Below are 24,036 nucleotides of genomic sequence, written 5' to 3'. Positions count from 1 at the left end.
CTGCCTCCTGCTCTAGTGGGACCTGTCACTCACCCCACTTAATAGTTGCGTACCCTTTATGTCATGTGTAATAAGGGGTTTTCAGCCCTATAATAGTAGTATTATTACTTTATGCCTCTATAAGGCCCAAGCTATTTAATGACACATTGCTTTTGTTAGGGGTTATCTGTGACTGAAAGTGTATTTATGAGACACTTCCTCATGTTTAAAGGGACATTAAACTTATCTGTGCAGCTTCAGTAACATGGTTACTACTCACCATGCTATTGTTTTCCCTCCTGTACCTGCAGCTCTCTTTAAAGCCGTTCTCGTATTTGAACTCATTACAGAATCCAGCTGGTAAAGTTCTGCCACTTTATACTGGGTGCTGCCATCTTGTAGCTCTCGTATTGCTGCATCCTGTGACAGATGCAGTGCACGTTCCCAGATCAGACTTTTTGACAGTTGTGCCTTGCGCTTCAGTTTAGCTCACACAATAGAGTGTGTAAGAGTTAAATTTTTGTGTTTTTTTTGCCAATTTTAAAAATTACGTAACAAATATAAGCTCCAAGATGATGGCTTCCTGTGTGAAGGTGCAGAGCTTCACTAGCTAATTCTTGTAAGGGGTTAAAATAAGAGAATGACGATAAAGGCAGCTACAGACACAGGTGGAAAAAACAATATATAATGTAAAAACAATATATGATGAGTACTAACCGTTCTATTGTAATTGTACTCAGCAGTTTAATATCCCTTTAAAATATTTTGTCTAAAAGCTTTTTAGCTTGTAAGAATGTTATGCATGAATGGTTTGATGGAGTCAGATAATCCTCACTAGAGCTCATTTATATCTTCTTAAAAGAATAGTAAACACCTTGAGAATTTATAAAATGTGTAGTTATACATAATGAAACATCTTTGCAATCTACTTTCACTATTTAGAGAGGATTTTCTCATTCTCAGAACGTAAAATGCACCCTGCTGGCTTTTTAAGTCTAACCTTGCTACATAGCTCTCCCTACTTAGCTGATAACAGTAACACAATTTACTTTATACAAACTCTATGACCGTGGCTAGCTTTACTGTCTGCAGACTAAAACCCAGATTGGTTCAAATTGGTTCCCACATAAGGCATTTGGTGGATGGGTTTGGCTATTGAAAAATAAATGCAATAAAATTTTGTTTTAAACATGTTAAGATTTGGCTTATGTTATTATATAGCAACACAGCAGAAGTGTCTTTTAAATCCAAGGCGTTTATTGTCTCTGTAATGTTAAGGGACCATGGATAATGACATAAATGACAGCTTAGATCACAACACTCTACTGGAACATAGAATACAGAAACCAAAACAAGTACTACATCATAGAAAATAACCCTAAGATTTGAGAAATGTCATATAGCATTGCTTTGGAAATGTTAGAGTTTGATAAGGTTTCAGCACCATGGACAGTAACTAATGTGGAAGAATGTAGATTTTCTAGGGCCATCTCTCTCAGCTTTTATGCTTTCTAACATGGTTTGCTACTTCGCAAACTCCTTGAACCCCTAACAGGCCTGTATATTTGCTAAAGAATATGTGGTCTACCTTGCTAAATTCCTGGTTATGCACTTAGACTGGTTATGCACTTGGGCTAGATCCTTCAAGTATAGATTTTAAAGGCATCCCTTGGACAGATGCTGACAGACACTGAACTAAATTCCATTAGATTGTAAAGATTTCTACAATGAGTTTTATATGAACAGCACAGATCTACACTACTAAGCTTTAGTGAACAGGATAACATGCAATTTAGGTAATCTGGAGTTCCTATGACCTTTCTGGATGACCATTGGGATTGGATACATAGTGGAAGGGAGCACTATTCCAATTAAATAGCTGCACATATTACTATTTAACAATTAAAAGAGCAATAAATAGTGCGGCTATTAAACAGTGCATTTAAATCTATGCACATTCCACTGACTTGAACTTAGTTTAAAATAATATTCATACTGTAAGTATATTTTATAAGTTAAAAAGTAACAAAACGCAAGCAGCCAGCCGTACCCATGTAAATCTTGTCAATTCTGTGAAGTCTTTCAACGAATTTCAGAAATGCATAATTTGTTGTTTATCTGGCTATGTATTGTTCTACGTGTGATGTCAAAACATATACTATATGTTACAACATAATGCTAAAAAAATATCTGATTTATTTTCAAGCCAGAGGGTTTTTGATCATCGGGCCCTATATGAGCCATCTAAATAGACATTGAAATTAGTAGGAAATTCATATTTGCATCCAACAAATTCACAAGGACTGGTTGCTCACTAGCTAATATGGGTAATTCCAAAGCTGTATTGATTGGCAGACACAAAAAAATTAGCTGATTTCAAAAGTACAGGATAATCAATTTACCAGAAAGTGAAAAATTATAAAAATAAAAATAAATTTGGGTGCATACTATAAACATAAAGATGCTGTAATTTACCTGAAACCGCTACATAGTGATAGTTCACCTACTTCTGGTCTTAAAGGGAAATTAAACACTAAATAAATACTAGATAGAATAATGTATTCAAAGAAAAAAAAATAGTCTGAGAATAACACGTAGATGTACAATATTTATTAAAGTTCCATTAGCTGTTTAAATAGTGACGAAATTAGTGTAGTTTTAGTGTCTATAAAACACTTGGAGCTGCCATGTTGTAACTTAGGTTACCTTCTCTGCTATGGCCAATTAGGGACAGTTATTAAAAGGTCACTAGAGTGAGCAGCCAATGACTGTGTGGATTATGACAGTGTTCTGCACTTCCATTTCTAACAGGAACTGAAAAGCTCACAATTTCAAAATGGAATTGCAGGAAAAGGGGACAAAATAAACAATGAAAGCATATTGCAAAGTTGTTTTTATATATACAATTTATAATTTTATATTATCATCTCAAAGAGTTTAATGTTCCTTTTTAAATGGCCACAAGCAAAGGAAACCAGATGAAAAAAAATACTCAACCACATTTTCAATGTGTGTACCTGGACAGCTCTTGATTTGCAAACCTTTTGAAAAATTTGCAAGTGTTTTGCAGTACAGCGTTTAAAGGCATATTCTCATCAAAGCTGAAATGCATCTCAACTTTGAATAGAGGCATTTTTAAAATACACTTATATATGCAAATATTCCTCTAGTTAGTGATAGATTTTTACTGTACATGTTGGCCATACATCCATATGCTGTATACAGCCGCATGGAGTTCTTACACCTGCTCAGAGAGCCAGCTGTGATTCATATTGTGTCAATGATGAATAAATACATGTTACTGCCAACTCTCAGAGATAATGGCATTTATTTATTCATGTGCAGACTACCATATAGTAAAAACCATCATTGAAACTGTGATATTGTTTATAAAAGCATTTACTTATTGCTATGTTTTAATGTGAATTTGAATTTTAACTGTCTCTTTAATTGCTGATATATACTATGCATATGTAAAAATGAATACATTCCATGTAACTTTAAATTTAATTTGCTGAATAGCAGTATATTTAATAATATAAACACCTTGAGATATTAATATAAAATGTTTAGTAAAACAATTTTGCAATATATTTTCATTATTCATTTTGTCCCATATTTGTGTAATTTAGCTCTATAAAATTGTGTTATTTTAATTCTCTGACCTGAAAAAGCATCCTGCAGTCTTTTCAATGCAAAACTGCACATTTCCCAAATTGTCTTTAACAAATAAATATCTGCAAGCCAACACAATTGACTTTATATGAGCAATATGGCCATGGTTAGCCTTGCTGTCTGCAGACAATAACCTTGATTGGCTCCTCTAAATAAGGCAAATGGTGGGTGGAGTTTGGCTATTAAAGACAAATGCGTCAAACAGTATGTTAATTTATTTAAAGGGACAGTCAAGTCCAAAAAAACCTTTCATGATTCAGATAGGGCATGTAATTTTAAAATACTTTCCAATTTACTTTTATCACCAATTTTGCTTTGTTCTCTTGGTATTCTTAGTTGAAAGCTAAACCTAGGAAATTCATATGTTAATTAATTATTCCTTGAAGGTCACCTCTAATCTAAATGCATTTTGATAGTTTTTCACCACTAGAGGGCATTAGTTCATGTGTTTACTATAGATAACATTGAGCTCATGATCGTGAATTTACCATGGAGACAGCTCTGATTGGCTAAAATGCAAGTCTGTCAAAATAACTGAAATAAGGGGCAGTCTGCTGAGCCTTAGATACAAGGTAATTACAGAGGTAAAACGTGTATAATTATAACTGTGTTGGTTATGCAAAACTGGGGAATTGGTAATTAAGGGATTATCTATATTTTAAAACAACAAAAATTCTGGTGTTGACTGTCCCTTTAAAAAACATTTAGACTTGGCTGGTATGTTATTCTATTACAAGACAACAGAACTGTCTTTGTAATTGTAAGGTGTTTACTGTCCCTTTAAATGTTTACATATTATTGTCGTGCATATCTTGGAAGAAACATCCAAGACCAGATAAAATCTAGTTAAGTGGTCAGATCACTACTTGATCACTTATATTATAAAAAAACATCACTTGAAAAATATTGTATTATATTTGCTCTTATCACAGTTATGTGACTTATTTTACAGTATTGTTAATTAGCCATAAGCCCTATGTATTCTTTTTTTTAAATTAATTCATGATATATGTTGCATTATTTTTCTCCGTTTTATTGAGAGTTCCAGTCTTATTGTCCGTCTGTTCTTTTCCATAATGTACACTGATATGAAAGTCAATAAAATAACTGTGAGCATAAGGACTTGCGGTATAGTGTCTCTTCCAGTTGCTAGATATTACTGCAGCTCTCATTCACAGATGGTTCAAACTGGCATTTCAAATAACACTTCTTTTATTGAAAAGATGTTGGTGAGTTGAAGGGTGCACATACAATAGAAGAAAAACAAATGCAAAATTCTGTTACTGGCCTGTTAGAATAAGGTAAAATTGTAAGTTTATATATATATATATATAACATTTAAAAAAATAAATAGTTTTTTTGTGCCTTAAAGGGACACTCTAGTCAAAATTAAACTTTTATGATTCAGATAGGGCATGCAATTTTAAACAACCTTCCAATTTACTTTTATCACTGCATTTGCTTTGTTCTCTTGGTATTCTTAGTTGAAAGCTAAACCTAGGTAGGCTCATATGCCAATTTCTAAGCCCTTGAAGGCCAGCTCTTATCTCAGTGCATTTTGACAGTTTTTTTCACAGCTAGACAGCCCTAGTTCATGTGTGCCATATAGATAACTTTGACACAAGGAGCTCCACTTTTTCTGGTTAACAAAATGTTTTTCTTAACTGTACTTTTCAATATTTTTTCCTGAGAGTATTGTGTCTTTCTGTTAATGTTTTTGTTTTTGCATTTTGGCAGCAATTTTGCAAGAATGTTGTCCATTTGCAAGAGCACTAGATTACAGCACAATTTCCTGCCCTATAGTGCTCTGTCTACCTAGGTATCTCCTCAACATAGAATATCATGGAAAGTAAGAAGATGTGATAATTCCTATTAAGTAGGAAACCTTTTCCAATTCTAATAAATTGGAAACTTTTTTTAAATGGTTTGCTCTGCCTGAACCACTAAATATTTTTTGGGGGGTTCATATCCCTTTTATGTCCTACACCCAGGTGTGCTCCTATGACATTCCTAAACAGTACACATCTCTTGTTTGATGGATATCTCCAGATTGTCTCACAGGCTGTGTCCATCATGTGTATGGCAAATCACTGCACTTTGCTTAGAGAAATGTGTAACTTGTAAAGGGATAGTATACACCAATTTTCATATAACTGATTTTAATAGACACTACTATAAAGAAGAATATGCACAGATACTGATCTAAAAATCCAGTATAATATTTTTTTTAAAACTTAGAAGATCCCAGCTTAGTACTGTTGATGAGATTAGGCTGGGACACCCAGTGAAAGGAGCTGGGAAAACAAGGCTAGCCGAGACTCCCCCTTCCACCAAATATGAAAATGCGCATTACACAAACAGGAGCAAGAAGGAATCTGTAGACTTGAGTCTACATCTGATACTTTGTGGCTTGTTTTTGTTTAGGAGTCTGAAAATCGGCACAATGTAATTATTTAAAAACTAAGCAAAACTATATATTGTTACAAAAACACTCCCAGATGGGCTTTATAAATGGATCATTTACAAAACATTTATGCAAAGAAAAATCAATTGTACAGTGTCCCTATTGCAAGGGCTAAGCATTTACATAAAAATAAAATAATTTAATGAAATAGAGCATTTTATTTGTTAATACAACAATGTCCTTAAAGAGCTTACAATCATGACAATTAAAGGTAAACAAATTATATACTATACCCATAGAAACCACTTTTTTATAGCTCTTCAAATTCTACGCAAATAGTTAAACATAAATAAATAAGAATGATTTTTTAAACTAAAATATGAACAGATGATCAGGTCTATTATTATTATAGTTTTTGTAACTGGCAGGTTTCAGGCCCTCTAATTGGCGTCCCAGCTTTTCAGAGTAATTACAGCTTCAAGCAAACTTTGTCATCTGTGGTTCAGAATGGTGTAAAGTAAACAGAACATTTAGAAATGCAGCTTGTAGGTTGAAATTTTACAAGGGGGGCTGGCTACTTACTCGTAAAGGCATTACTATTTCATTTTCTATTTTTTTTTATTTTTTTTTTATTCACATTTTATTTTGTGACATTTTATTTGAGCCAAGAATATCTTTGATTAAACTTGCTTTTTACTAATTCACGTATTTTATTCACAAATCACAATGTAAATCTCATTACTGGGAATCACAATTTATTTCTACCCTTTGGCACATATAAAGTTACACTATAGTGCAAAAATAGTATATCATAATAATAACAACACATATAAGGCCAGATTAAAAGTGGAGCGGTATTTAACGCTCCCACTCGCGCGCCAACTCCACTAGAAGTAAGCTTTTTAAGGGGCAGTGGAAACACTACCATTTACATTACAGGAAAAGCAGGCACAATAATTGATAAAACTGAATTAAAGGGTCATGAAACCCAATTTTTTTATTTAGTGATTCAAATATAGAGCATCTAATTTTAAACAACTTTCCAATTTACTTATGTTATCAAATTTGCTTCATTCTATAGTTATCCTTTGTTAAACAAGCAGCAATGCCCTTCTGGGAGATAGCTGAACACATCAGGTTACCCAATGACAAGAAGCATTTAAGTGCAGCCATCAATCACCAGCTAGCTCCCAGTAGGGCATTGCTGCTCCTGAGCATACCTATGTATCCTTTTCAACAAAGGATGGCAAGAGAACTAAGCAAATTATGTAATATAAGTAAATTGGAAATGTGTAAATGTGCATCTAAATCATGAAAGTTTTTTTTTTTTGTCCTTACTGTCCCTCTAGGTTTTCAACAATGCAAAATTAAACATTTCGGGCCAGATTACGAGTGGAGCGAAACGTTTTTCACATTCATTTGCACGCAAGTAAAACTGCGCTCATATTACTCAGTATTGCTTCAGACTTGAAAAAGGAAGGAATACTTCTAAAAGCTTGTCCACTTATAAATGTATAGTTAGTCCAATAAAAAAGTATAATTGCTCAATGCAATACTCTTGTTATTTTGTTATATATGTATGTATATATGTATTTACAGACATATATACACAAATAAAAACATTACACATATATACACATATGTGTGTGCATTGGAGCCCTTTGCAGTTAAGTAGATAAAAACATGAAAAAGCCTATTTATGCAATTTTTTATATTTAATTTATTTACAGTAAATATTTAAAATTCCAATGTTGTGCACATAGCAAAATATGTTCTAAGTATTTATAAATAGATATCCCTATATATATATCTGTATATATCGATACCTATATATGAATTATCATATATATATATATATATATATATATATATATATATATAGTTATATATAGTTATATATAGTTATATATATATATATATATATATATATATATATATAGTTATAAATATATATTGTAACAAAATACCAACAGATATATGAAAAAAGATGTATATTTGAATAAATAAAATATATTATGCTATATGAAGAAAATTGGAATGTAAAATATTCATATTTTCATGTCGTGTTAGCGCACATGAGAATATGTGATTGTGTTTGCTCGCGAGTGAGTTTTTCCCCCCACTTTTTTCACTTCGTTGACTTCTATGGGTGAATAGGTTATTGCGCACGATATTCTAAGTTCGGCATTTTGCACGCGGCAGGTTAGCAAAAGAGCGATAACTTTTTTACTTTCAACTCATAATATGAGCACAACCCCACGTGCGCAAAAAGTTTACTTCTTGCGAAAGTGCTAAATAGCGCTCCACATGTAATCTGGCACTTTATGAGGAATCACATTTCGAGTTTTAAGTTGAATTAAATAGAATGTGCATTAGTAGAGCAGTAATATTATAATAACTAAAACACATGTAAATGAGTGCATTTCTTTTCTGTCATACTTGCATCAATGTTAGGCACTTAAAAATATCTTATCAGACCCAGACAAACCATTAAAAAGCATTACCCCAATGTATTTTACTCCCCACCTTAGTATAAAAATGTTTCCAAGACATAAATGACACAAATGTAAAATCAATGCTTGACTGTTTTCTGGCTTTGTTCTTCATCACATTTTTTTTTCTTCAATGATAATTTAGCATTCAAAATGTTTTTGAATTAAGATTCAACCCTTTAATTAACACTTGTTTATTAACAGCAGCCAGTTGACATTATGATGGAATGTTCTCTTGGTAATAACCCAGCCACTGTATATTTTATGGAACTCAAGCCAATTATCCAGTAAAAGATTTGTTTTTATGTACTTGTAGATGGAAATCTGTGCATTTGACCAATTCTTCATCACAGAGCTAACCATTTGAAATGTATTTTGAAATGTGGTGTCTGTACACTTTGTATATATACAACTACATACATGCCATACAGTGTATACAGTAATATATTTATTCATGTTCATTTGACTGTTTCTAAGATTATGTGGATTTGTGCTACCTTATATATAAACCTTATTAATAGTTAAATATATTGTAATATTGCTCATAGATCCAAAACCATTTAACATGATTTTTTTTGGATATCAGAATTATTTTTGTTGTATGTGAACAATTGTGTATTATTAACATAGGATGTCAGGTCGGTATTCTAATTTTTTAACAAATTAACAGCTAGATTACGAGTTGTGCGTTATGAGTAAAAAAGCTTTTTCACTACCGCTGCTATTACGAGTCTTGTAGGTACAGCTGTACCACACACTTTTTTTGGCCGTCACGCAACGTAACTACCGCACCTTTCAAAAAGTCCTTTTTCAATGGGACTTCCATAGCGCCGGTATTACAAATTTGCCTGTCCTGCCAAAAAGTGAGTGGTACAGCCTATAACTACAAGATCTGTACCGTCACCTGAAAGTCAGTAGTTATGAGTTTTACGTTACAAAGCTGTAGCATAAAACTCCCAACTAAAAAGTTACAAAGTACACTAACACCCATAAACTAGCTATTAACCCCTAAACCGAGGCCCTCCTGCATTGCAAACACTAAAATAAAATTATTAACCCCTAATCTGCCGCTTCGGACATCTCCACCACTATAATAAACATATTAACCCCTAAACCGCCGTACTCCCGCATTGCAAACACTAGTTAAATATTAATAAGCCCTAATCTGCTGTCCCTAACATCGCTGCAACCTACATTACTGTTATTAACCCCTAATCTGCTGCCCCCAATGTCTCTGCCACTATACTAAAGTTATTAAACCCTAAACCTAACCCTAAGTCTAACCCTAACACCCACTAACTTTAACAAAATTAAAATAATTCCAAATAAAAATTACAATTAATAACTAAATTATTCTTATTTAAAACTAAATAAATACTTACCTGTAAAATAAAACCTAAGCTAGCTACAATATAACTAATAGTTATATTGTATCTAGCTTATGTTTTATTTTTATTTCACAGGTAAGTTTGTATTTATTTTAACTAGGAAGATTAGTTATTAAATAGTTATTAACTATGTACTAACTACCTAGTTAAAATAGATACAAATTTACCTGTAAAATAAAACCTAACCTGTCTTACAGTAAAACCTAACATTACACTAAAATTAAACCAATTACATTAATCAAATACAATTAACTAAATTACAAAAAAAAAAATAAACACTAAATTACACAAAATAAAAAATAATTGATCAAATATTTAAACTAATTACACCTAATCTAATAGCCCTATCAAAATACCCCCCCCCCCCCAAAATAATAAAACCCCTAGCCTACACTAAACTGCCAATAGCCCTTAAAAGGGCCTTTTGCGGTGCATTGCCCCAAAGAAATCAGCTCTTTTACCTGTAAAAAAAAAATACAAACAACCCCCAACAGTAAAACCCACCACCCACACAACCAACCCCCCAAATAAAATCCTATCTAAATAAACCTAAGCTCCCCATTGCCCTGAAAAGGGCATTTGGATGGGCATTGCCCTTAAAAGGGCATTTAGCTCTTTTACATTGCCCAAAACCCTAAGCTAAAAATAAGACCCACCCAATAAACACTTAATAAAACCTAACACTAACCCCTGAAGATCCACTTACAGTTTTTGAAGACTGGACATCCATCCTCATCCAGCCGGGAGAAGTCTTCATCCAAGCAGCAAGAAGTCGTCCTCCAGGCGGGCAGAAGTCTTCATCCAGACGGCATCTTCTATCTTCATCCTTCCGACGCGGAGTGGCTCCATCTTCAAGACATCTGGCGCAGAGCATCCTCTTCATACGGTCCCAGCCGTACACTGAAGGTTTCCTTTAAGGGACGTCATCCAAGATGGCGTCCCTTGAATTCAAATTGACTGATAGAATTCTATCAGCCAATCGGAATTAAAGGGTAAAAAATCCTATTGGCTGATGCAATCAGCCAATAGGATTGAGCTTCAATCCTATTGGCTGACCCAATTAGCCAATGGGATTGAGCTCACATTCTAGTGGCTGTTCCAATCATGTTATTTACTGGGACCGTATGAAGAGGATGCTCTGCGCCGGATGTCTTGAAAATCGAGCCGCTCCGTGTCGGAAGGATGAAGATAGAAGATGCCATCTGGATGAAGACTTCTGCCCGCCTGGAGGACGACTTCTTGCCGCTTGGATGAAGACTTCTCCCGGCTTCATTGAGGACTTCTTGCCGCTTGGATGAAGACTTCTCCCGGCTTCGTTGAGGACTTCTTGCCGCTTGGATGAAGACTTCTCCTGACTGGATGAGGATGGATGTCCGGTCTTCAAAAACTGTAAGTGGATCTTCGGGGGTTAGTGTTAGGTTTTATTAAGGGTTTATTGGGTGGGTTTTATTTTTAGCTTAGGGTTTGGGCAATGTAAAAGAGCTAAATGCCCTTTTAAGGGCAATGCCCATCCAAATGCCCTTTTCAGGGCAATGGGGAGCTTAGGTTTATTTAGATAGGATTTTATTTGGGGGGTTGGTTGTGTGGGTGGTGGGTTTTACTGTTGGGGGGTTGTTTGTATTTTTTTTTTACAGGTAAAAGCGCTGATTTCTTTGGGGCAATGCACCGCAAAAGGCCCTTTTAAGGGCTATTGGCAGTTTAGTGTAGGCTAGGGTTTTTTTATTTTGATAATATTAGATTAGGAGTAATTCGTTTTTATTTCTGATAATTTCTTTTTTTATTTTGTGTAATTTAGTGTTTATTATTTTTTTTACTTTAGATAAATGTAATTTTTAAATTTAATTTATTTAATTTTATTGTAATGATAGGTGAATTCGTATTTATTTTAACTAGGTAGCTAGCTAATATTTAATAACTATTTACTAACTAGTCTACCTAGTTAAAATAAATACAAACTTAGCTGTGAAATAAAAATAAAACCTAAGCTAGATACAATATAACTATTAGTTATATTGTAGCTAGCTTAGGGTTTATTTTACAGGTAAGTATTTAGTTTTAAATAGGAAATATTTAGTTATTAATAGTAGGTTTTATTTAGATTTATTTTAATTATAATAAAGTTAGGGGTGTTAGGGTTAGGGTTACGTTAGGGTTAGACTTAGGTTTAGGGTTTAATATATAATTTAACCATCCCCTCCTCCTACGGACTCTCAGCTCCCTTGGGCTCTGTGACATTGCCCTCTCCTGGATCCACTCTTATCTCTCTAATAGGTCCTTTTCTGTCTCATTTGCTGGTGACTCATCCTCTCCACTGCCTCTGTCTGTTGGAGTACCTCAAGGCTCTGTTCTAGGTCCTCTACTCTTCTCTATTTATACTTCCTCACTGGGTAAACTTATTAGTAGCTATGGCTTCAACTATCACCTCTATGCTGATGATACTCCGATCTACCTATCCACCCCTGCACTCCCTTTCCCACATCAGCGGCTGCTTATCTGGCATTTCTTCCTGGATGGCCTCTCACCACCTAAAAATCAACATGTCCAAGACTGAGCTTCTTCTAATCCCCCCAACTAATTCTACGCCAGTTTCTAACTTTACTATCACTGTCGGTGACACCACTATCTCCCCATCACCCCAAGTCCGCTGCCTAGGAGTTACACTCGACTCCAATCTGTCCTTCATACCCCACATCCAATCGCTCTCTTCATCCTGTCGCAACCACCTACACAATATCTCCAAAATTCGTCCTTTTCTGAGTGCTGAAACTACTAAACAGCTAATCCATTCCCTAGTAATTTCCCGGCTTGACTACTGTAACAACCTACTAACTGGCCTTCCTCTCTCCCGCATCCCCCCCCCCCTTCAATCCATCCTAAATGCCTCTGCTAGGCTAATCCACCTCTCCCGACGCTCTGTATCTGCCTCACCCCTCTGTGAGTCCCTTCACTGGCTCCCCATTCATAGCAGAATTAAATTCAAAATTCTCACTTTGACCTACAAAGCCCTTACCAATGCAGCCCCCCCATACCTGTCCTCACTCATCAACAAATATACTCCAGCCCGTCCCCTAAGATCCAACAACGATCTATTTCTTGCCTCTTCTTCCATCACCTCCTCTCATGCTAGACTACAGGACTTCTCTCGTGCGGCACCAACCCTCTGGAATGCACTTCCTCGTACTGTCAGACTTTCCCCCAACCTCTCCTCCTTTAAACGCTCCCTAAAGACCTTCTTGTTCAGGGAAGCCTATAACCAAATCAGTAACTAATGAATTCCACTTGCCTAATAGTTGCCCTCATCTAACTTCACACTGACATCATTCCCACCTTTGCAGTCCCCACCTCCTGTTTCTCACCCTCCTACCCATTTAGATTGTAAGTTCCCACGGGAATAGGGCTCCCAATTCCTCCTGTATTTGTTTGTTAAATTTTGTCTGGTGTCTCATATTGTACTGTCCTTTTATCTTTGTTACCTATGAACAGAGCTGCGGAATCTGTTGGCGCTTTATAAATAAATAATAATAATAATAATAATAATTTAGTGTTAGTGATGTGGGAGGCCAGAGGTTTAATAACTTTAATAAAGTGGTGGCGGCGACATTGGGGGCGGCAGATTAGGGGTTAATAAATTTATGCAGGTGGTGGCGACATTGGGGGCGGCAGATTAGGGGTTAATAAGTGTAATGTAGGTGGAGGTGATGTTAGGGGGCGCAGATTAGGGGTTACTGACTAATGTAGGTGGCGTCTGTTAGGGGCAACAGATTAGGGGTTAATAACATTATGTAGGTGGCGGTGATGTTAGGGGCAGCAGATTAGGGGTGTTTAGACTCGGGGTTTATGTTAGGTTTAAACATAAATTTTCTTTCCCCATAAACTTTAATGGGGCTGCGTTACAGAGCTTTACGCTCTGTTATTGCAGGTGTTAGTTTTTTTTAGCCAGCTCTCCCTTTTGATGTCTATGGGGAAATCGTGCACGAACACGTCAAAGCAGCACTGGTATTTGTGTGCGGTATGGAGCTCAACGCAACCATATCGCCTGCAAACGCCGGGTTTTTGCAAACCTGTAATAGCAGCGCTATTAAAGGTGAGCGATGGAAATGACTTGCAAGTTAGTAGCGAGCCAGCAATAAACTCGTTATCTGTCCGTAAGTAAAAAACCTTATCAAGATATACAGAATTGTAGACAATTTTGTGTGTTAAGAATGATTAAAAATTCAATCTAATATGAAATCCGATGTGTTCTAAGTGTTGTGTATATTATATTTAAATATAACAAAACATATTTTATATTTGGATAAAAAAAAATACTGCCCAATATGAGATGACTGTTCAAATTAATTAATACTGCATGCAGTGATAATACATATGAGCAGGTTTGAAATCTCATGCACATCTGTTCAGAAAGTCAGCTCCATATGTAGAAGGCACACTTCACAATTCTACATTGTCTTATGCTTCAACTCCGCACAAATTAAAAGTCAATTACAAATAATGGAGAGTGAGTTAATTTCTGACTGCATAATTGTTTAGAGTTAAATACTGGTTTTTAAATGCTCGTAACATTTAGAATCCACAACAAAACACTGCAGTTTTTATTTGAGGTCATACTCTCAGATTTAAAGCAAAGAATAAAAAATTATAATTTCCATACTGGTACCTTAAAGGGATATGAAACCCAATTTTATTTCTTTCATGATTCAGATAGAGAATACAGTTTTAAAAAAGATTCCAATTTACTTCTATTATCAAATTTGCTTCATTCTCATGTTATTCTTTTGTTTAAGAGGTATCTAGAAGTACATGACAGGAAATAGTGCTGCCATTTAGTGCTTTTGGTAATGTATAACATTGCTGCAAAACTGCTGCCATATAGTGCTGCAGACACACGCACACTCCTGAGCTTACCTTCCTGCTTTTCAACAAACGATAACAAGACAATTTGATAATACAAGTAAATTAGAAAGTTGTTTCAAATTGTATGTTCTATCTGAATAATGAATGACAATTTAAAACAACTCTTACTTGTGTTCCATTGGATCTTTGAAAGAAGTACTATCCTCTAAAGGAATAGTAGTGTTTTCAGCTGAAGTGGAGATAACACCATCAACCTTAGGAATTGTTTCCCAAAGCTCTTAAACTAAAAGCCAATAAAGGAAACCTTTTCTTATATTCTGAATCTTGATTATAAGGAAAACCTGACTTAGACCATACCTTAGTTATTATTTCTGTAATAGCTTCAGGAACCAGAAAATAAGTCCTCTACACCTACAATACATAAAACCTCATTTAAAAGAATGTGAAGATGTTCCAGCTTGAACATGAAAGAGGAGGAATCGGTATCTTAATCAGTGACTGAATTCTGATCATTTGAAAATATTTCATCTTCAGATGCATCTGAGGAATCAGAATCTGAATCAATAATTGTATGTTTAGTTGATCTGATCCTTTGAGATTCAGAGTTGCTAGATAAGTTGACTATATGTTGAGCATCAGACACAGTCCTCTTTCGAAAATCTGAATCACTCCCTTGTACAGAGCAGAGGGAGGACAGATACCCTTAAAATCAAGAGCAGCAGTAGTTTGGTTTGCATACATAAAAAGATCCATACAAACATTGCAAAAGCTTAGCTTGAGGAGTTACAACTACAGGTGGCCCTCGTTTTACAACGGTTCAATTTACACCGTTTCAGAATAACAACCTTTTTTTCCAGTCATGTGACTGCTATTGAAAAGCATTGAGAAGCAGTGCATTTATTAAAATAGCCAGTAGGTGGAGCTGTCTGCTTGTGTTGCAGCAAAGCCAAGCAAGCTGAAATTAATCAGTTTAACCAGACCTGAGCTATCGAGCAGATTTCAAAGGAACAAGATCTTCCTGTCTATAAATCTGTCCAGATTAGAATGCAGATAAAGAACTGTTTGCAGAAAAATGCAAGTGAAGTCTGTGTTGTGTGATTATTTTATTAGGTTTATAATGCTGTTTACCAAATGTTTTTGTTCATTTAACTTAGTTTAATTATATATTCTGTGTTGTGTGATTATTTTATTAGGTTTATAATGCTGTTTAGCATTTAAAGTCTTCATTTCAAAGCTTTATAAATAATGTATTAGTTGTTACTTATGCCAATTTTGAGAGGGGCCTGGAACCTATCTTCCTCACTTCCCATTGACTTACATTATAAATTGGGTTTCAATTTACAACAGTTTCGATTTACAACCATTCCTTCTGGAACCTAACCCCGGCGTAAACTGAGGGCTACCTTGTACATGTTTACAATAAACACATTTAAAATGGGTATATAAATAATCAGAGGCTAGGGGACAATTCCAGAATTCTCCATCTTTTTAATATTTAACAAATACAGACAAATAATTAACAGTAAATACTGCTAAGGATGATGAAAACATAAAAGATTAAAGGTATATTAAACCCAAATTTTATTTTCATGATTCAAATAGAGCACGCAATTTTAAAGGGACACTGTACCCAAATTTTTTCTTTTGTAATTCAGAAAGAGCATGCAACTTTAAGCAACTTTCTAATTTACTCCTATTATCAATTTTTCTTCCTTCTCTTGCTATCATTATTTGAAAAAGAAGGCATCTAAGCTTTTTTTTGTTTCAGTACTCTGGACAGTACTTTTTTATTGGTGGATGAATTTATCCACCAATCAGCAAGGAGAACCCTGGTTGTTCACCAAAAATGGGCCGGCATCTAAACATTCTTGGATTTCAAATAAAGATACCAAGAGAATGAAGAAAATTTGATAATAGGAGTAAATTAGAAAGTTGCTTAAAATTTCATGCTCAATCTGAATCACAAAAGAAATTTTTTGGGTACAGTGTCCCTTTAAGTAACTTTCTAATTTACTCCTGCTATCGATTTTTCTTCGTTATTTTGGGTTCTTTATTTGAAAAAGCAGGAATGTAAGCTTACAAGCCGGTCCATTTATGCTTCAGCACCCTGGATAGTGCTTGCTGATTGGTGGGTACATTTAGCCACCAATTGGCAAGCTGTACCCAGACACAATACCATTAATGAGTTCAATAATGTAGGTGTTTGGACTATAACAACCTGGTCATGAAGGCGCAATGTCATTTAAATATCTTCTATGCAGATACCATGTTGCGAGGGAGAGGGTTCACACTTTACAGTTACAGACTGATAGCATTATTATTATTCTTTATTTATAAAGCGCCAACAGATTCCGCAGCGCTGCCCATGGGTACAAGGATAAAAGTACAACGGAGAAACAATACAATAAGAGACAACATTTTACAGGGAAATACAGGGGGAATTGAGGGCCCTATTCCCGTGGGAACTTACAATCTAGATAGCATCCATGTATCATAAGTCCTTTTAATAGAAACCTGTAGTTTTGTTCATGCTTTAAGAACATACCAAACCAGAAATGGTGGTTTTACAAATAATAAATGTAAATATTGGTTAAAATCAATACTTGTCAATCATTAAAAGTGACAGTAAAGTCATTGAGCAAGATATACATCATGGCATGAGGAAGGGATAAGATCCCGAAACGTTGCCTGTCTGTTTTTGTCTCTAATTATACTGAATAAATAAGTATTCTGCTGTCACCTTGCTGCGCTTTTTTGTATATTCTAACCGGGGTCCAGGGCGGTGACCCCTAGGTGACGTGCAGCTATCTGCTTTGGGTGCTGGAACTCTGCTTTTTGGCTTCGAAATATACATCATGCCAAGATATAAATGGAATTCAGTTGAAATCAGATTGCAATATGTCAATCTCACACATGTAAATGAACATTCCCCATCCACAGTGAACAAAGAAGTTAATCTAAAACACCTTAATGTAACCTGTGAAAGATGTGAAAGGGCTGTTGTTTGTCAGTTTTAAGTGAAACCCAAAATTTTGCTTTCATGATTCAGATAGAACATACAATTTTATTAAACTTTCTACATTACTTCCATTATCTAATTTGCTTAGTTCTTTTGGTATCATTTTTTGTTTATAAGAATACCTAGTTAGGCTCAGGAGCTGGGAGCTAGCTGCTGATTGGTGGCTGCACATATATGCCTCTTCTGATTGGCTTACCAATGTGTTCAGATAGTTTTCAGTAGTGCATTGCTGTTCCTTTAACATAGGATACCAAGAGAATGAAGCAATATTGATAAAATAAGTAAATTAGAATATTTAAAATTGCATGTTTTATCTTAATCATGAAATAAACAATGTGGGTTTCATATCCCTTTAATACATGAAAAGAACTTTCTGAATCATGCACGTTTAATTTTGACTATAGTGTCCCTTAAGAAGCATATTTTTTAAATTAATTTATTATTATAATATAATATTATTTCTTCTGTTAAGTGTGATCAGTCCACGGGTCATCATTACTTCTGGGATATTACTCCTCCCCAACAGGAAGTGCAAGAGGATTCACCCAGCAGAGCTGCATATAGCTCCTCCCCTCTACGTCACTCCCAGTCATTCTCTTGCACCCAACGACTAGATAGGATGTGTGAGAGGACTATGGTGATTATACTTAGTTTTATATCTTCAATCAAAAGTTTGTTATTTTAAAATAGCACCGGAGTGTGTTATTATCTCTCTGGCAGAGTTTGAAGAAGAATCTACCAGAGTTTTTGTTATGATTTTAGCCGGAGTAGTTAAGATCATATTGCTGTTTCTCGGCCATCTGAGGAGAGGTAAACTTCAGATCAGGGGACAGCGGGCAGATGAATCTGCATAGAGGTATGTAGCAGTTTTTATTTTCTGACAATGGAATTGATGAGAAAATCCTGCCATACCGATATAATGTCATGTATGTATACTTTACACTTCAGTATTCTGGGGAATGGTACTTCACTAGAATTACACTGTAAGAAATACATAAAGCTGTTTAATAACTAGAGATTATGTTTAACGTTTTTGCTGGAATGTAAAATCGTTTTCATTTGCTGAGGTACTGAGTGAATAAATGTTTGGGCACTATTTTTCCACTTGGCAGTTGCTTAATCTGTTTTCTGACAGTTTCTGTTCTCCCTCACTGCTGTGTGTGAGGGGGAGGGGACGTTTTTTGGCGCTTTTACTACGCATCAAATATTTCAGTCAGCAACTCATTGTATTCCCTGCATGATCCGGTTCATCTCTACAGAGCTCAGGGGTCTTCAAAACTTATTTTGAGGGAGGTAATTTCTCTCAGCAGAGCTGTGAGAATTATAGTTTGACTGAGATAAAAAACGTTTATTCTGTAATTTTTTTCCTGCTTTCAGAATTTGTTATCTTTGCTAATGGGATTAAACCTTTGCTAAAGTTGTGTTGTTTACAAGGATTGAGGCTATAACTGTTTCAATTTATTAATTATCAACTGTCATAGATCTTCTGTGCTTCTTAAAGGCACAGTACGTTTTAATTTTATTCTAATTGAATTGTATTTCCAAGTTGCAAGTTTATTTGCTAGTGTGTTAAACATGTCTGATTCAGAGGATGATACCTGTGTCATTTGTTGCAATGCCAAAGTGGAGCCCAATAGAAATTTATGTACTAACTGTATTGATGCTACTTTAAATAAAAGTCAATCTGTACAAATTGAACAAATTTCACCAAACAACGAGGGGAGAGTTATGCCGACTAACTCGCCTCACGTGTCAGTACCTACATCTCCCGCTCAGAGGGAGGTGCGTGATATTGTAGCGCCGAGTACATCTGGGCGGCCATTACAAATCACATTACAGGATATGGCTACTGTTATGACTGAGGTTTTGGCTAAATTACCAGAACTAAGAGGTAAGCGTGATCACTCTGGGGTGAGAACAGAGTGCGCTGATAATATTAGGGCCATGTCAGACACTGCGTCACAGGTGGCAGAACATGAGGACGGAGAACTTCATTCTGTGGGTGACGGTTCTGATCCAAACAGACTGGATTCAGATATTTCAAATTTTAAATTTAAACTGGAAAACCTCCGTGTATTACTAGGGGAGGTGTTAGCGGCTCTGAATGATTGTAACACAGTTGCAATACCAGAGAAAATGTGTAGGTTGGATAAATATTTTGCGGTACCGACGAGTACTGAGGTTTTTCCTATACCTAAGAGACTTACTGAAATTGTTACTAAGGAGTGGGATAGACCCGGTGTGCCGTTCTCACCCCCTCCGATATTTAGAAAAATGTTTCCAATAGACGCCACCACAAGGGACTTATGGCAAACGGTCCCTAAGGTGGAGGGAGCAGTTTCTACCTTAGCTAAGCGTACCACTATCCCGGTGGAGGATAGCTGTGCTTTTTCAGATCCAATGGATAAAAAGTTAGAGGGTTACCTTAAGAAAATGTTTGTTCAACAAGGTTTTATATTGCAACCCCTTGCATGCATTGCGCCGATCACGGCTGCAGCGGCATTCTGGATTGAGTCTCTGGAAGAGAACATTGGTTCAGCTACTCTGGACGACATTACGGACAGGCTTAGAGTCCTTAAACTAGCTAATTCATTCATTTCGGAGGCCGTAGTACATCTTACTAAACTTACGGCGAAGAATTCAGGATTCGCCATTCAGGCACGCAGGGCGCTGTGGCTAAAATCCTGGTCAGCTGATGTTACTTCTAAGTCTAAATTGCTTAATATACCTTTCAAAGGGCAGACCTTATTCGGGCCCGGGTTGAAAGAGATTATCGCTGACATTACAGGAGGTAAAGGCCATGCCCTGCCTCAGGACAAAGCCAAAGCCAAGACTAGACAGTCTAATTTTCGTTCCTTTCGTAATTTCAAAGCAGGAGCAGCATCAACTTCCTCTGCACCAAAACAGGAAGGAGCTGTTGCTCGCTACAGACAAGGCTGGAAACCTAACCAGTCCTGGAACAAGGGCAAGCAGACTAGGAAACCTGCTGCTGCCCCTAAAACAGCATGAATTGAGGGCCCCCGATCCGGGATCGGATCTAGTGGGGGGCAGACTTTCTCTCTTCGCCCAGGCTTGGGCAAGAGATGTTCAGGATCCCTGGGCGCTAGAGATAATATCTCAGGGATACCTTCTGGACTTCAAATACTCTCCTCCAAGAGAGAGATTTCATCTGTCAAGATTGTCAACAATCCAGACAAAGAAAGAGGCGTTTCTACGCTGCGTACAAGAGCTCTTGTTAATGGGAGTAATCCATCCAGTTCCACGATCGGAACAGGGACAGGGGTTTTACTCAAATCTGTTTGTGGTTCCCAAAAAAGAGGGAACTTTCAGACCAATCCTGGACTTAAAGATCCTAAACAAATTCCTAAGAGTTCCATCGTTCAAGATGGAGACTATTCGGACAATTTTACCTATGATCCAAGAGGGTCAGTACATGACCACTGTAGATTTAAAAGATGCTTACCTTCACATACCGATTCACAAAGATCATTATCGGTACCTAAGGTTTGCCTTCCTAGACAGGCATTACCAGTTTGTGGCTCTTCCATTCGGATTGGCTACAGCTCCAAGAATCTTCACAAAGGTTCTGGGTGCTCTTCTGGCGGTACTAAGACCGCGGGGAATCTCGGTAGCTCCATACCTAGACGACATTCTGATACAAGCTTCAAGCTTTCAAACTGCCAAGTCTCATACAGAGTTAGTGCTGGCATTTCTAAGGTCACATGGATGGAAGGTGAACGAAAAGAAGAGTTCACTCGTTCCACTCACAAGAGTTCCCTTCCTGGGGACTCTTATAGATTCTGTAGAAATGAAGATTTACCTGACAGAGGACAGGCTAACAAGACTTCAAAGTGCTTGCCGCACCCTTCATTCCATTCAACACCCGTCAGTGGCTCAATGCATGGAGGTAATCGGCTTAATGGTAGCGGCAATGGACATAGTACCCTTTGCACGCTTACACCTCAGACCACTGCAACTGTGCATGCTAAGTCAGTGGAATGGGGATTACTCAGACTTATCCCCTTCTCTGAATCTGGATCAAGAGACCAGAAATTCTCTTCTATGGTGGCTTTCTCGGCCACACCTGTCCAGGGGGATGCCATTCAGCAGACCAGACTGGACAATTGTAACAACAGACGCCAGCCTTCTAGGTTGGGGTGCCGTCTGGAATTCTCTGAAGGCTCAGGGACAATGGAGTCAGGAGGAGAGTCTCCTGCCAATAAACATTCTGGAATTGAGAGCAGTTCTCAATGCCCTCCTGGCTTGGCCCCAGTTGACAACTCGGGGGTTCATCAGGTTTCAGTCGGACAACATCACGACTGTAGCTTACATCAACCATCAGGGAGGGATAAGAAGCTCCCTAGCTATGATGGAAGTATCAAAGATAATTCGCTGGGCAGAGTCTCACTCTTGCCACCTGTCAGCAATCCACATCCCGGGAGTGGAGAACTGGGAGGCGGATTTCTTAAGTCGTCAGACTTTTCATCCGGGGGAGTGGGAACTTCATCCGGAGGTCTTTGCCCAAATACTTCGACGTTGGGGCAAACCAGAGATAGATCTCATGGCGTCTCGACAGAACGCCAAGCTTCCTCGTTACGGGTCCAGATCCAGGGATCCAGGAGCAGTCCTGATAGATGCTCTGACAGCACCTTGGGACTTCAGGATGGCTTACGTGTTTCCACCCTTCCCGTTGCTTCCTCAATTGATTGCCAGAATCAAACAAGAGAGAGCATCAGTGATTCTAATAGCACCTGCGTGGCCACGCAGGACTTGGTATGCAGACCTGGTGGACATGTCATCCTGTCCACCTTGGTCTCTACCTCTGAAACAGGACCTTCTGATACAGGGTCCCTTCAAACATCAAAATCTAACTTCTCTGAAGCTGACTGCTTGGAAATTGAACGCTTGATTTTATCAAGACGTGGGTTTTCTGAGTCAGTTATTGATACCTTAATACAGGCTAGGAAATCTGTTACCAGAAAGATTTACCATAAGATATGGCGTAAATACCTATATTGGTGTGAATCCAAAGGTTACTCTTGGAGTAAGGTTAGGATTCCTAGGATATTGTCTTTTCTACAAGAAGGTTTAGAAAAGGGCTTATCTGCTAGTTCATTAAAGGGACAGATCTCAGCTCTGTCCATTCTGTTACACAAACGTTTGTCAGAAGTTCCTGACGTCCAGGCTTTTTGTCAGGCTTTGGCCAGGATTAAGCCTGTGTTTAAAACTGTTGCTCCACCATGGAGTTTAAACCTTGTTCTTAATGTTTTACAGGGCGTTCCGTTTGAACCCCTTCATTCCATTGATATAAAGTTGTTATCTTGGAAAGTTCTATTTTTAATGGCTATTTCCTCGGCTCGAAGAGTCTCTGAATTATCAGCCTTACATTGTGATTCTCCTTATTTGATTTTTCATTCGGATAAGGTAGTCCTGCGTACTAAACCTGGGTTCTTACCTAAGGTAGTTACTAACAGGAATATCAATCAAGAGATTGTTGTTCCTTCTTTATGCCCAAATCCTTCTTCAAAGAAGGAACGTCTACTGCACAACCTGGATGTAGTCCGTGCTCTAAAATTTTACTTACAGGCAACTAAGGAATTTCGACAAACGTCTTCTCTGTTTGTCATTTACTCTGGGCAGAGGAGAGGTCAAAAAGCTTCCGCTACCTCTCTTTCTTTTTGGCTTCGTAGCATAATTCGTTTAGCTTATGAGACTGCTGGACAGCAGCCTCCTGAAAGAATTACAGCTCATTCTACTAGAGCTGTGGCTTCCACTTGGGCCTTCAAGAATGAGGCCTCTGTTGAACAGATTTGCAAGGCTGCAACTTGGTCTTCGCTTCATACTTTTTCCAAATTTTACAAATTTGACACTTTTGCTTCATCGGAGGCTATTTTTGGGAGAAAGGTTCTTCAGGCAGTGGTTCCTTCTGTATAAAGAGCCTGCCTATCCCTCCCGTCATCCGTGTACTTTTGCTTTGGTATTGGTATCCCAGAAGTAATGATGACCCGTGGACTGATCACACTTAACAGAAGAAAACATAATTTATGCTTACCTGATAAATTCCTTTATTCTGTAGTGTGATCAGTCCACGGCCCGCCCTGTTTTTAAGGCAGGTAAATATTTTTTTTTTTTTTTAATTTATACTCCAGTCACCACTTCACCCTTGGCTTTTCCTTTCTCGTTGGTCCTTGGTCGAATGACTGGGAGTGACGTAGAGGGGAGGAG

General features: G+C 37.0%; 1 protein-coding gene across 6 annotated transcripts in view; it reads left to right on the top strand.

The window, feature by feature from the left end:
* AKT3 (AKT serine/threonine kinase 3) overlaps positions 1–24,036 on the top strand; it is a 995,132-nt gene that overhangs the window by 512,749 nt on the left and 458,347 nt on the right. The gene's annotated exons all lie outside the window — the stretch shown is intronic.

The sequence above is a fragment of the Bombina bombina genome, chromosome 4 (assembly GCF_027579735.1).
Source record: "Bombina bombina isolate aBomBom1 chromosome 4, aBomBom1.pri, whole genome shotgun sequence".
Lineage (NCBI taxonomy): Eukaryota > Metazoa > Chordata > Amphibia > Anura > Bombinatoridae > Bombina > Bombina bombina.
This window is presented reverse-complemented; position numbering and strand designations above follow the sequence as displayed.